The 15,387-nt window shown below is 40.8% G+C and overlaps 1 protein-coding gene across 3 annotated transcripts in view; it reads left to right on the top strand.

The window, feature by feature from the left end:
- Positions 1-15,387, top strand: part of zgc:109889 (uncharacterized protein LOC553542 homolog) — a 36,165-nt gene that overhangs the window by 659 nt on the left and 20,119 nt on the right. Inside the window, exon 2 of one of the 3 annotated variants that reach the window (XM_047605288.1) lies at positions 322-403. The exons of the other annotated variants lie outside the window; for them this stretch is intronic. The gene's annotated coding sequence lies outside the window, so the exon portion shown is untranslated. The remainder of the gene's footprint in view (positions 1-321; positions 404-15,387) is intronic. 3 annotated transcript variants of the gene reach the window in all.

The raw sequence follows: 15,387 nt of genomic DNA, 5'->3' as shown, positions 1-15,387 counted from the left end.
TTGACACAGGGTTTGGCAAGAAACCAGCTTGTGGCGTCTGGAAAAAAAAAAAAAAAAAAAAAAAGAGCAGTGGGGCTTATGCAGGAGGTGTGAGAGGGGATTAGTGTGTGCCAGTCTGTCAGTGCTGCTAACATAACGATGTCCTAACATATCGAATGAGCAGCCGAGGAATTCCTGCACATGTTTGCATTTTAGGGCGTCCGGAGTACATCAACGTATATTTAAATGTCAGGCGTACGGAAAGGACCTCATTAACGTCATATTCCTCAGATTAGTCTCAACCAACAAATAATTGGTGTGTTCAGGCTCTCTCTGCTTCAGCTCTGGACAGGCTCCTGTTGCTCCTGTAGATCCGCTGCTGAAGGCCTGCTGACATCTGAATGGAGGCAACCTGATCCACCAGGTGGGATGTGTGCAGGTTATGGTCCTCACGTTTCTTAGATAGTGTTCCTTTATACTGTATATTTGATATACATGTATTGTTTCTTAATTCTTACACTATTTATTATGTCAAACACGGAGATAAAGTCCTTGTATGTGGGTGTGGGAAATGAATCAATCAATATAAAACAAAGACTTTAAAGAAATAATGGCTTTAGGATAGACATGAAAAGAAATCCCGTTTCCCGACTTGGATACACTATGTTCTGCCATGTCGTTGATTGACTGGGTGAGAGAGATATTGGCAGAAAGTTTTGATTGCTGTCCAGATTTAGAAAACAAAAAAAGTACAGTTGTGGTCGAACACGATAGTGTTGTCTTGTTATATTTCGTACTCTCAAATAATCACAGAGCAGCTGTTAGTTTATTTAAGGCTGAATCTACTAATAATTAACTAAATAAGATTCTAAGATGATTCTAACGTGCCATTGGGATTTCATTATGGACCATGTTTCAGTCAATACAGAAGAAAAACACCTCACATGACATGTATGACTGTGTCACTGTTCCTCTTCTGTCACCACATAAAACAAGCCCTGACCATGGGCCAGCAGCTCCTTGATGAGCGTAATCGGTTCTCAGCGGAGAGACTATGTTGCTGTCCAATGAGTGTTGTACGGCGTTGTTCTGTAACTGGGAATGTTTCCCTGCCAGGTCGGTTTATTTGGGCTGGTGTGAACATTGCAATAGCAGTCGGCCTCGGAACAAATCGGTCATGTTGCGCCTGTTAGAATAGGAGGTCTCAGCCCGATCGCCGCCCCACAGTTCACTTAGAGTCTGAACCCACATTAGCCACGAGCCGATATGACTCCCCTTATGATTACAAAAGTTACATGCAGTTTACCTAGTGTGTCTTTTGAGGAGTGACACGTGACACCTGTGTTTTAACATTAAATAGACACTAAACTTTGTTTATAAAGCGTAGCGTCCTGGTTTTCATTGCAATTATCAATTACACCCTGAATCTGAACTAAATGTAGATGTGAAAACGCCCATACGTGACAGAATCAGTAGATTGTTATTTCCAGTTGTGACATATTATGTTTATCTGGAAGGTTGGAGTCCCTACATTCTAGATCTATCCCAGGAAGTGATGCTGCTCTAAAGCTGGTCTTGACCTCTTGATACACTAGTGATTTTTACTTGTATTTGACCTTGTAAGCAAGGTTTAGTTATAAATGCCCGGTTAACAAATTCACAAAGTCCTGCCTTTGCACCCTGTAAATAACAAATATACCCATTAGATAATAGCTTTCTTTCATGTGTATTAGCTGCTACAGTAGAGAGTTGTATTCAGAAGAGATGGTGCTCAGACAAGCTTGCGCTGATTCCTTACATAAGTAAATCATCTGGGAGGGAGGGCGAAGAAGGCTGGGCACTAAATAAGCATAAACGCTCCAACAGGGACACAACACACGCAAGGTTCCACCCACAGTAACTTAACTTCAGAGAGGAAAGCAAATACAAAGGAGGGTTGATGCTAGAGTGGCTGACAAATGCATGTTCCCTGCTGAGAGCACAAAGGGTAGAATTCTGGTATTTCAAGGGCTTTTTTAGATGCACGGTTTCTCTTTTTTTCCCCAAAGCAATTTCTAGTTTGCCTGCATTTACAGGTGCTCACACTAGAGTCTGCTACAGAGGTGGTATCAGACGTGAGAGTGTGTTCTTAAAGGGGATAAACAGTTATAGATTTGAGGAGGTTAAAATAACATCCAAACTACTATCTAAGCTAATATAGCACAATTATTTATGGCATGTACTGAACTGAAAGAAGTCTTACCCCAATTATTTTAGAAATAATGATCGGGAGATTAATGCAATGTTCATGTGCTAAATATGTGCCCTGAGCCAGCATGCTATTAGCTTAACAAACCACTAACGAACCCACGATAAAAACTCAACTTTGTGTTCATTTTCTGTTTGTGTACAGATTAAATGACTATTGTTAATTATTAAGCCTCTGCTGTGCTGGAAGGCAGACAGAAAAATTTTTTTTAACACAGCTGCCATCTATGTCTGTTTCTAGTCCTTATGCTAAAGCAGCAACCCCCCTTATGTGCTCTTTGGCGACATTTATGGCAGTGAGTGATAACTGCAAGTGTGTGTTTGAGCCTCACTTCCCAATAAATCAGTTGAACATCAGCTCTGCCTGTTTTCTGTGTTGATGGTTTAGGCTGTTGAGGAACATCTGTACAGGCACAAAAGTCTGAATACTGTAAATTCAAACACTTCTGTATAGTAACAGTGTTTTCAGAAAAAATCCCAGAATTCCTAAGTAATGATCATGTTGTGTCTCCAAATTTTGTTCACTGAATAATGAGAAATTTAAAACAGTCTTCAGTAACATTAGTAAAGTGACACAATTCCTTCAGTGAGGAAGACTTGGTTTATGTTTGATACGAGGTTCATGTTCATGGGCCTTTGCTCCAAGTTTACCTTTCTTCAATGCAAAAAAAACATTCCTTTTCTTTGGTTATGTTATTGGTTTCATCACTAAAGGAGTAAATTCACAATAAACTGACCATACAATTCCTAAAGTTGAAGGCTGCCAACCTGGAACAACCTTTAATCTTGGATATGTTCTTCAGTATTTGTTAAAGATTTCAACCCTGATCATGTTCTTTCCTTTCGTTGTTACTTTTTTTTTCCTCTGCTGAAAACTCAGCATGATTAGGATTCCAGAAGTACGTATATAATTTTTCATAGAAATGTGTATTTCAGCAGTCAACCACTCAGGAGAGTCTCTTTGTCCCTCGGTAAAAGACATGTTATATGTCTTTTGTCTTGGACAGCTCTTGGAGGAGCTTGCTCTAGTATTGAACCAGTCTGTCCGTCTGCTTCGCCTTTGGAGCAGATCTGGTCATTTAAATAGTTTGAATAACCATCTGACATGTTGAATGGATCAATCGCTCCATGTATTTCACTCTGTTCTCACTGGGAATCTGTTTTAGTTAAAGACACTTAATCCACAATGTACAATAGATAAATAGATAGATTTTTTTTTCAAACATAAAGTGGCCACAGAGCTTATACAGTATGTATGTAAATACATCATCACATATGGCATTTCCATGTTCGTGCTGCTACTATTCCAATTACATTACATATATACCTTCAGGAATGTAAGTAAAACCAAATATGCCAGCCCAACAACAAAGAATAGAAACGTTATCCACGGACCTGATCATTCATAAAGCATTCAAGTGCACAGGTACGTCTTCAACTCATGCAGTAGTTACAGGACATGCAAAGATAAACGATGTCATTATTATCTGTAGGCATAAACAAAAGGAATATTTACGATTACACTCTAGAGTTTTTTTCACCATTCTTCCATCATTTTAATGTCAGTTTTGTTACGTGTGGTAAATACGTCAAAGACGCAAAAAGACAAGCAAATTTATCTGATCTGTTTACTAGGACGTGCAGATTTTGGAATCTTTAATAAGAAAATGGTCCTGAAGCAAATGTATTTTCTCTTGATCACACAGTTGATTAATCAGCTATTCCGAGACAGTGTTCTGTCTGTTAGGGGGGTACACCCAGGAAGACACTACCAGTTATGTGGTCACAAGAGGCCGTTACTAGTTACATCAATGACAGGCGTGACAAAAACCCTGTCATAGGAAGGTACCAAGCTGAACTTTGAGGGGTCAACTGACCAAATGGAGAGATTTTCTTTCAAAATGGAGACAGGTGACAGCAAGAAGACCTTGCTCTGGTCAAACACTAGCCATATTTTTATTTTCTCCTGGTTTCACTCAACATTTGGAACGGCAAACATGCAATAAGGTTACTAAGGCAACCAGAACCTAGAATGTCCACTAGTGTCCAACTGTCAACTACCAGTAATGAGTGGATCTCTTGATAAGTTGACAGGGGGTTAGGATCTTAGCAGTAGTCCAGATGTGATGACATTTGAGTCTAATTCCGGACATGGTAATGCACAGTAATGCCAGAGGAAACACTACCACTGGAAAGATTTTTGAAACAATGAAGTTCTAAAATCAGCCATTTCTTGGTGAAATCTTGGCCGCACTGTCTAGTTCCATTTATCACTAGCTCACTTCTGCCTCACAGCTCTCTGGGTGCACCAGGAAAAGTGTTGTCTGGATTTATATTTATTTTCTATAGCGATTCCTCCTCTCACAGGTGGAACCGATTCCAGGCTGAGTTTTCCCCCGAGAATTTGCGTAGTGCAACATCATTCTCCCATTATGCAAATAGCAAGCCACAGCAATATCTTGATGACGCACCAGCATGGGTGTTACACGATACAAAGAAACCGTTCAACTTGCTGTGGACATCAATCTGCTGCGCTGTCCACTGGCTTCTTTTTGTCGACGCTAAAATGTTATTTTTAATTTTCTCACACCATTTGAGGAGGTACGCAGCGCTGTCCAGTCTCATTTGTTTGCGGTGATCAATACGCCCGCCTCCGCGTTGCGCCGGTTGCTAGGGGCAGTGTTTGGGTGTTTACACGCGAGTGTTGGTGGTTTTATTGATGTAGCTATCGATCGGAAAGCGCCGGTTCCTGCATGTGTGTGCGTCTTTGTGTGTGCGTGTGTGTGTGTTAACTAGTGTGTCTTAAATGAAGGCAAATTCAGTTATGGCTCATGGCTGATATCATCCTGTAATATCTGACTCCTAGGGAGTTGAGGGTGAGCTTTCAGGGATCAGTACCTGGCTCAAAGGTACTTAAGTACAGAGGATAATGATGAGTGATGTGAGAGCTTTAACCCTAAACCACTTTTAAATTATTAAGAGTGGTTGTAAGCCTTTGGTTAAAAGGAAGCTGCACTGTCAACGTGTCAATCTTTCTACATAGTTATGTATCTTATCTGTACATCTGACAATGTGATTGTTTTATTGATCTAGGGCCAATTTGCCAACAATTAAATATATTGATTCAGATTTTAAAAAATTTAGAACATAAAGGGATTCTCACAGATTGTGTGGAGTTAAGAAAGATGTGGGTATTTCACAGGTATTCAGGGTCTATGGGAAAGATGTTATTTGGGTTTGTTGCTGAGTTTGACCTCTGTTTGGCTGAGATATGTTGGAATCTATTGCCTTGATTATTTTTTTATATTTTAATCCAAGTTGGCCCCTCAGTGCGAGGACATCACTAAGTCAGCAAAGTGACCCTTTAATAAAAGCTAATATTGCATTATTATTATTATTATTGCAGTTAAATTCCTACATTATTTTATTATAGCCTCACAAGCAGCACTAGCAGTGAATATGTCCTTATTGAAGCTCGTCATGTAGTCAGTCAGCTCCACAGAGAATACGTTCTCTGGACTGAATCTTCAACACTACTGTGGGATTTCCTTGGATTTCACTCAAGTGCCTTAAGATGAAAAGTATTGTTGAGTGAAAAGGACCAAATCTCAGTAGGATGGGCTGCCCCGATATCATTTATGATACTGCAGCTCTGCTTTTGTGGCAATGTAGGCCATTTTTGACAGTTAAAAATAGGACAACAGCACCAATGGCTTTTTACTGGAAAAAAAAAAACATGCTGGTGTCAAACAGTTCAATGAGTTTGCAATAAGTTAGTAAGTAAGTCATGGGTGTTGGACTACAAACATTGTTTTTGGTGTTCTACCATTAGCATGTAGCTTGTTATCTTGTGAAAAAGAGTAGCTTTTCAGCTTATGAGATTGTCTGTGAAGGTGCCCAGTCATCCAGGTCATGGTATATCCAAAAACAAAGCTAAACCTGACTTGGTTGAGTTTAACAGACCCTAGTCATGGTAGTTCTACAGGTCCTTTATTGTTAATAAAAATGGAGATTCCTAAATCAGGAACCAGTCATTCAGAACTAAAGAAAACAGAGACGGAGGGATGCACCTCATCATTGCCCCCCCCACTGGCCAGGCCTTGCTGCCCAGTGACCAGTGGACCCAGTTCGCGCTGCACTGTATGTGTGACAGTGTCAGGTCAAATTGTTTTGCCGGATGACTTGTTGCAATCGCGCTGAGGCCGGCACATTTAATTGTGAGGGATGGGGTCGCAGAGGGGCGTTCTCACAAAACACCAAGAGCAGAGGAATGAATGTAGTTCAGAAACATCGCACTCACTGCTTTCATTCTGTGGCTGACCTGTTTACTAACCACATTAGCCGAGAATAAAAGAGGGTATAATAGAAAAGGCCGGTGGAGTGAAGTGGCTCGTAGCTGCTATTGTTTTTTGGGCAGATGTTCATTATCTTTACCCTTTATAGTGTAATAAAAAGACCACGTGTATTATGTTTAAACCCGCTGGCTACATTTCTGTTGTTTCATAGTGAGGGCACACAGAAATAATTATTATACTTTTGTGAGATTTTGCATGAAACTTATTAAGCTTCAGGAAAATGAGCAGTATTTCTACAACACACAGCAGGCGGCACATATTTAGTAAGTGAGCCGCTTATTTAAGCTGCCATCCAGTACTGATTACTGGTTGAAATGCTTTGAAATCATTCTGATTAAGCTCAGCAGGTAACTGATTGACTGAACAAACACATGTTTAAATTCTTAAATTGGTCTGAACCGATGGCCAGGAATCGTGGTCAGCATTAGTATGAGATCCCTCTTTGACGATTAGGCATCGTCAGGATGGACCAAGGCATCTTTTCTTCTAGGTTCTATGGACTGGTCTTCGTGACAGCTAATACCAGCTGGCAACTAAACCTGAACCATGTGTCTCCTCAATAATAGAATTAAGCAACAAAACTTTGTTTCTTTTTCTTTATATTTGAATCTACAGGCACTTTTAGAGCACTGTGGGACCTGGACGCTGTAACCTTCAGACGTAGCCTACACCAGTGTTTTACTTGTGCGCTCGTCAGTCTGGCTCACTCTGCAACACCACCACCCAAATGCTAGTCTGCGCTGTTTTTTGCCAGTTGGGTTAATTTTTGTTTCTACTTCCTTCCAATCAATTTGAAAATGGTGGAGATTGAGGAATATAACCGCGGCGACGCGGTGCATGGTTATATTTCTAGGGAGGTTCGATTCATCTACGGCGCTAGGCTCTGCGAAGGCACTGCGTAGGTGGAGCCTAAACTGCAGGTTAGTCACTATTAAACTCACACATTTTTTCATTTTTTTTTTAATTTGGATTCTTCCCACCTAGCGGACAGCGCATACTGCCTTCAAATGGTGTTGTTTTTGTCACATTCATTTAGTGTGAGCAGCGCCCTTTTGTGACTGTAAATTTGAGACGTCAGAGTTCATGAGTAGTTCATGAGGAATCTGTTGATATTGTCAATCACCTCATCCTTTCATTCTGTCTTTCCATTTCTTACCTGAAGTTGCTTGGTTAGCTTGTTTTAACTGTTGCCATTAGTGGTTTAGACACGCCCACAGTTGCCTGACAATGGTGTTGTCACAATATCTTTAGTAACATCTTATGACTGCGGGCCTGTACAAAGCTGGACAAACATTCCACGGTTCTGAAGCTGTTGTCAGGTTTACTTGAAGCAGTTTTAAAGCCAAAGCAGCGGAGTGAGACATGTAGCTGGGAACGTGTGGGCACATCCACCCGTCACTCAAAGCGGCCACATCATTAATCAGAATATGTGCGTATTCAGAATATGAGTCTAGTAACACACCATTTGCATTTCATTATAACATAAAATAAAATGAGATAATCCTTTAATTTCTCCCACAGTGGGGAAATAATTTGCAGTGTTGTTGCAACATATGGTTCAGAACAGTGCGCACAATCTGAGCCATATTGTTGTGAAGAAATTTAACTCTGCAGTGCTTAGATGGTTCCGATAGCACCCAGAGCATAACCCGTTCCCAACACTGGGAATACTTGGCCATAAAAAGTTTTGACTGGTTTCCCACACAGTGCAGCTGTTAAATTATTACATTATTATTATTACTATTGCTAACTGTGGTATTAAGTTTGTTTGCGAGGTACAGATTTTTTTCCACCGTTGAACAATGGCGTCATCTAATCAATGAAAAAGTAGAAAAAGACGACGATTTTCTGGTGTTTGAACAGCTCCTGGAGCGAGAATGAATTGTTAAAAGTTTATCGTAAGGTGTTTAGTATGGTGTCTGTATATAGCCAATGATATGTAGGCGTCAATTACCAGCGTTATTATGATAATTGATCATCAACTGATATTAAATGCTTGAGTCAGACATGGCTACAAGAGAGTAATTGCGCTATTACTGCCTCATATAAGCTATAAAAGGATCTTTGAGGCTTTGTCTTTTACAATAATAGATTTTAAAATGTATTTTTAAAAGTTATATATCCTTTGGAAGCCTGTCACTTTTTTCCTGCTCTCCGTTAGTGTATATTTCACTGCACCTCATCTGCGTTCACTCTCAGTTACAAGGTACTGTAAAGAACAATGAAGTAACAGGGATTTGTTGCAGAACTTCATGGCTCAAATGTAAACGTTCCTCCATCTCTCCCCCGTCCTGATCGCTTCATTATTCAGCCAAAAAATGAAAAAGCCTCCAAAGAAACCATGACAACAACTTCACACAGCCTGCTGCTGCTTGTCAGAAGAGAAAGAGGAAGCGAGAGGCAAGCGTAAAATCTCTCGTCTCCTCTCTGCCTCACTCCTCTTTTGCATAATTAGTTTTTAGGGGGATTAGAGCGATAGGTTGGGGGAGCGCCATTGTAATTGTGATCATTTTGTACAATAACTCCTCACCCAAGAGCATCAACATATGCAGACATCAAAGAGAGCGATGCCTGAGCAGGAGGGGGAACGAGGGATATGGAGAGTTTAGGATGAAGGAGAAAAAGGAGGCCAGGAGGAATCTGGTGGGGGGGTTCAAATGAAGCTGGAACTGACATTGTTATGGCTCAGACTTCTATTATTAACCTCCGTCCGCTTCGCGCAACTTCAAACCACACAGCCGAGACATTGTCCCAGTCATTTTATAATGTTCCATTTTGAGCTTTGTTCTGCTCTTCATTCGCTGATGCCTTTGTTAGCTGACATTTGGCGTCGCACCAAGCAGAAGGCTTCCCAGGCCTGCGGAGCAAAACCAGAGTAATCCCGACTCAGAATAAAACATGAGCTCTGTTTCGCTGTGTTGGCTCACTTTCCTGTTTTCATAGCTGTGTGCTCGCAGACTGTCAATCAGGCCCCGCTTTATAATAATCCTAAGTGCTATATTACATGCAGTTCAAACTGTTTGTCTTAACTGTACAAGGTGCTGGAGAGCTGCCCTGATCCGGACAAATATTACAAGAGTCCTCCCAAGTCACATCAAAGACCATGAGATCATAACACAGAATCTCTTACATTTTGATAAATGTTACAAGAAGTTCCTGAAGAGGTGATGCTTGTTAAGAGTCTTAACAAGCATCTTAGTTACAGGTTGTCCTTAAACTGTTATTCTTAGCATCTGTAAGCTGCCTTTGTTCATCCGCACATGGACTACACACACAATAGTTTACACAACACTGAATGCATGAACGTGTTTACATGGATGATATTTCTTCAACTGAACTGAAACCAGTCCAATCAAGTTCCAGTTCACACAAGTTGCTAAATAAAAAGTTTACCATTGCACCAACGCGGTAGAACAATAGAACTTGTTGACATGTGGAAAGTGCTTTTGTTTGACATCTCCTTTAAATGTAACAGAGGACTGCTGAAAACACACAGTTTCAAGGTTGCCACCCACATTGATTGTGACTTTGTTCATCTTTTCAGACACTTGTTTTCCTGCCTCCTCCATGTTTGCTGCTGATGTTTAGCCCACGTGGAACAAACATGTTCAGAAAGGGTGGATTTATTTCAGCCAGAGAGAAACAATCAGGTCAAGTGTTTCCATGGTTATTAGGAGATCAGATTTTCCTATCGAACAGATCATCAAAGGCGTGTACACCACTCCTCTATATCGGACTGAAAACTCCTTCTGGTCAGAGCATACTGTTCTGATTGAGATGGACACATGAAGCGTTTCTTCAGCCTGCAATATATTTATTTAAGGCTACAAATCCTTACATTACTTGAATTCTGGTTGACTATTAGAAGTATTCCAGTATATTACCATATATCCAGTATATTACAGTCTAACCAGTATATTAAATACATGGCTAAATCAATATAAACAAAAAGTACAGATATTTTAGTGATTCCTTCCCAGTTTAAATTCCAGAATAGTTTCCTCAGAAACATCCGTGTAGTTTTGTGTCATTTGGGTGAGACATTGATATTGTTTTACATTTGAAGACACACCAAGTATCACTGTCTTGTGTTCTTTAAATGAGAAAAACCCCCTGTACTGAGCGGAGGCTTTCTTTGATTAAAGCAGCTTGCAAGCCGACATTTGATTATTATGTCTTGACTCTTAAAAAAATACCGCGTATATTCAATTGTGGCTCATTGTGAAGAAACTGATGATTCCATCTCTAAATGAGGGGGCTTGTAGCTTCTAACCTGATGTCTTTGTTATTGAAACACTGGAAAGTGGCCTTCAGGCTTCACGAACCCTTTAAAAACATATAAAGTCTGATTTAAACTGCAATGTGTGTTTTATATAGATTTGAATCTCTTATGATTCTTCTTATGTTGGAATTTTCCACTCAAATCTGCTTTCAGCAGCAGTGACAGATCGCCATGAAAAGCTAGTGTGCTAGTGTAAATGCTCATTACCATTAATATATACAATAATTAGACTAAACCGAATGAATTCCAATGATCATCCAGTTGATTTACCACCTTTCTGATGCTATTTCAACATAAACTGAACATTCAGCAGTCATGAAGGAGGATTTACCACAGGACTGTTACATTAGAATGCATTCATTTTCATTAGTGTACCTAATGAGTGTGCATATATAGTGATAAAACATTAAACAGCACCAGTAAGTTGTCACATCAGTGGGAGTCTTACCAGGACCCTCTTGCGGTATATGCTCTAATTATATCGTTACGTAGGATCAGGGCTTGTCATTTCCATTAGTTACTGTAGAAAGCTAATTAACTGTGATTATACAGGTCGCTTCTGCGGAGCAGGAGGGGAGGGGCGGTGTGACAGGGTGGGGGGGCAGGTTGCTAACCTCTCTCAGAAGCGACTGAGGCAGACGTGGCTTGGTGTAGCGCAGTAGGGGTTGTGTGTAGCGTCTACATGACTGAGCAGACGGAGCAGTAATAGCATTAGCTGATATTTCCCCGACCGCCTGCCGCAATGATGAGTTTAGTTAAGGACAGTAATGAATACGTCTCCTCTTTATCGTCTGTCTCTATGAAGCAATGGAAGTGAGATCATTTAGAGATCCACTTCCAAATGGAATATACAAAAGATGGTTTAAAATGAACTGGATTTCTGTGCAGAGACCATATATAGTCTTTTAGTTTGCTCCCTGGGGAGATGTTTGCCTGCAATACTCAGACTTGGGGGTTGTTTGATCCCACATCTCAGCACCTCCTTACAAACAAGCTGTGGCCAGCTTTGGATAGGAGGGTTAAAGTCTTATGTGATTATCATTGTAATTACACCCAGAACCATTAAAACATCATGAGAAGGATGTGGTAGAGGTGGTTAATGTGGACGCAGAGAGGGGAGTCATGTGATGACCAGCTATGACCAGGAGGTGAACTTTAGTCACGAGAACATTAGTCGTGTCACAGAGCGCCTGCAGTGAGTGTTGTGTCCATATGGTCTGGAAGCGAACTGTAATGAAAAGCTCAAAAGTTGGTTTGAAACCACCGACTGTTTATTCTATGGACAAACCCATCGTAACGTCACCCATTGGATTCTAAAGCTCAGAGTGGATGGAGCTGAATGAGCTTTATTCTGCTGGATGGATGCTTGGATCTCTGCTGCCTGTTAGCTCAGTCGCTCAAAGCGGGAATCCCCTTAATTATGCACAATTTTAAAACTAAATAAAAAATAAAGAAATAAATATCCCCCATACAGTTGTCATGAATAGTGAAATAAACTATTGAGACCAAAATAGTTTTTTGTACCAAGCTGGTAACATATTTAATAATTCTTAACATGGGGGTCTATGGGGATTTGCTCCCTTTTGCAACCAGCCTCAAGTGGTCACTTCACAAACTGCACTTTTTTGCACTTCCACATGGGCTTCATCACTCAGACCTGGAGGTTGCCCTGTTTGAAATTTGGAGGCAGCGGCTGTGTCTTGTTTAGGGTCCACATAAATAGTCACGTATTAAAGCACATTTCATCCTCTATCAAAATGGAAAAAAATAATATAAGCTACGTTTATTGAAGTGATTTGTATTGAGTACCTGCTTTTATACAAAAGAAGAAAATCACAGTCCTTATAACTATTTATTTTTTTTGTGTGTGTAAATTAACCACTTCATTGTTGACATTTTTCTGGACCTGAAATAGACATTGTTTATCATCTTATCATACTTGTTTGTCATCAAAACTAAGCTAAGGTAGTTCTGTCCTGGCTCTAACTCCATATTTAACACTAGACATCTTCTTTTCTAAGCCCCGGCATCAGCTTGGAAACTACTGTAAACAAAGGTGGACGAGCTCTCTCAGACGTCACCCTTAGTGTTCCTGAAGAGTCCTTTTGAAGCTCAATGTGGTGGCTCTGGTGGCCGCCATCTTAGCACTCCAGCCTACTTAAAAATGAACAAAGAGGAGCAGCTTGAGTGGAGATGAGGTACGTGGGGGATGTCTAGGCAGATCCAGCAACCTGTGAGGACATCAATCTGTCATTAGAAGCGACCACAGCCATGTTTATGCAGAACTTCCAGTCTTCATAAAAAATAAAACAAGGGCAAAATATTTTTTTGCTTTTGCTGTAAAGTTGGACATTTTAACATGGAAGTTTTTGGGAGTTAGGATTAAGGTTAGGCTGGCCGTTCAGGTGCCTGAAGGTTTTATTATTCCCGCGCTGGCTTCATTTTTCAGCCCCGGAGATTGGCACAATCAATAAACCAATTCCCCAAAATGTCAAACCATTGCTTCAAGAGCAAAACTAAGCAGAACTGGCGTCCCCTTCGAATAACAAACCATCAATCATAGCAAAACACAGAGTGCTGAGCAGAAAATTTGACATCCATCATTTCTATCTGAAGATGTTTATCGAATGACTCCACTTTTACATCAGCAAAGAGGAATCTTTGCTAATATCCGTTTAATTTATAAAGAAAGAGTATTTCTTACAAGACACTAACAACAAACAACTAATAGTCTGTGACATGGTTATTTACACGCCTGCAACATTTCTCTGCAGTCTCCTTAAAAAAAATCCCCACACAAGTCTTTGATCTGTGTTGACCTTTCAGAATTTGACAGAATGCTCTGTTGCTACGTCAGTGCTGCGCCCTGAATTCTTCTCTGCTGTCAGAGTGCAATAAATCCTCTGAAGACCTACTTAGAATTTAAAGTTTCTACTTTTCACGGGGACGTCCTTCCTTTGCTTCCTCCTCTCCCTCCTTCTCTAGCTACTCGAGCCGTCCTGTCCCCTTCCCGTCATCTCTCTTTCATACTATTTTCAGTCGCAGCGAGTTCCACTTTTGAGCAACAGAGCAGATTCCTCGGCGCGTTGCCATGACAACATTCCCATGGCTCCACGACACAGTTTTACCTTTTTCCTTCTTCCTGCATGTCATCTTTTTAATTTTCTCCTTCCCTCTGTGTCCACTAGTCCTAAAAAGCTGTGAAATTATAGAATACAAATTTACACACAAATACACAATGCAAGGGCCTAAGAGATACTGTGAAGGTACCTCTGGAGGTTGTGCTATAAAACAACGCTTTTATAAGCAATTTGTGCACGAATGTAGACAATGGACTGGGCCATCTGTACCTTCAGCCACAGGATTCCTGAAGAGCAGTTTGAAACTCAGAGTGGTGGATCTGGCCGTCACCATCAGAAATTCACAAAGATGTGAAGTTTGAGAGGAGCACAGGCATTTGCTTTTAGACTGAGCCCCAAGTGGTCATTTCAGGAACTGCACGTTTCAGCATTTCCAAATGCAACACAGCATCAGTGACATAAATCTGCTCACTGTATTCATTACATAAAACGCTGTGCAAGATACTTTTATTGCTGGAAACATTGGAACACATCCATTTGCACTGAAACACTGAACAGTTTTGTTTCGGAAAGTTGTTGGCTGTTGTTGTTGTTGTGCTGTCTGTGAGCATGTATGACCCTGGTTTTGGTATAGTGCTTTCTGAGTGACGAATACAGATTGGTGTGTTCACGTTTTTGGTCAAACACAGAAGACGTAAGGCGACATCACAGTCTGCCTCAGGTTCTGATAGTTGATATAAGTTAGTTGTGTCAGAACTTTCCCAGCACAGCAATGTAAGTGCGCTGTGATTGGCTGAACACATGTCCAGCCTTAGACGGACAGTTTTGTGCTCTCTTAAGTGCTCTTAAGATTAGTCTTAAAAAATAGAAGAACATAGACTGGGCCAACAGAGAAATCCCTTTAGCCTAAATGCAAGTTCACCTGATAGATTATGCTGCGTTCCTATTGGTGGAGTGAATATAGAAAGACAAAAAGCCCTTGAAGGCATACAGTTCACGGGGGAGCTTCCCATCTCATGAATGTTGGGCGCTGTAGCACATCAGACTGATATCACTGTGCCCTGAAGCTGACCTGAATGTGTTCTGTGTGAGGAGACTAAGTGCCTCTGGGTGAAAATGCAGTCAATGCTTGTGTGTTTGTGTCAGAGCGAGGGGTGATCCACATCTTCTCATGCATTTAGAGCTGCACTACATCTCAAACAGGCCTCAGATTCTCGTATGCACATACAATCTCCCAGGTATCTCTCTTTAAAAACACACATTCATAACACATAAGGCCAGAAATGAGGAAAAACCCACTCTGTGTTGGAAACTAGAGAGCCAGAGGAAAACATATTGACCTTCACTGATTTATTAATGAAACCGCACAGAAATGGGGAGAAGGATATATGCAGGAATGCGTAAAAAAACAGGACGAGTGGAGAGGAGAGATGAGACAAATAAG

This window comes from Mugil cephalus, chromosome 1 (assembly GCF_022458985.1).
Source record: "Mugil cephalus isolate CIBA_MC_2020 chromosome 1, CIBA_Mcephalus_1.1, whole genome shotgun sequence".
Classification (NCBI taxonomy): Eukaryota; Metazoa; Chordata; class Actinopteri; order Mugiliformes; family Mugilidae; genus Mugil; species Mugil cephalus.
Note: the sequence above shows the minus strand (reverse complement) of the source record. Positions and strands in the feature narration are given on the sequence as shown.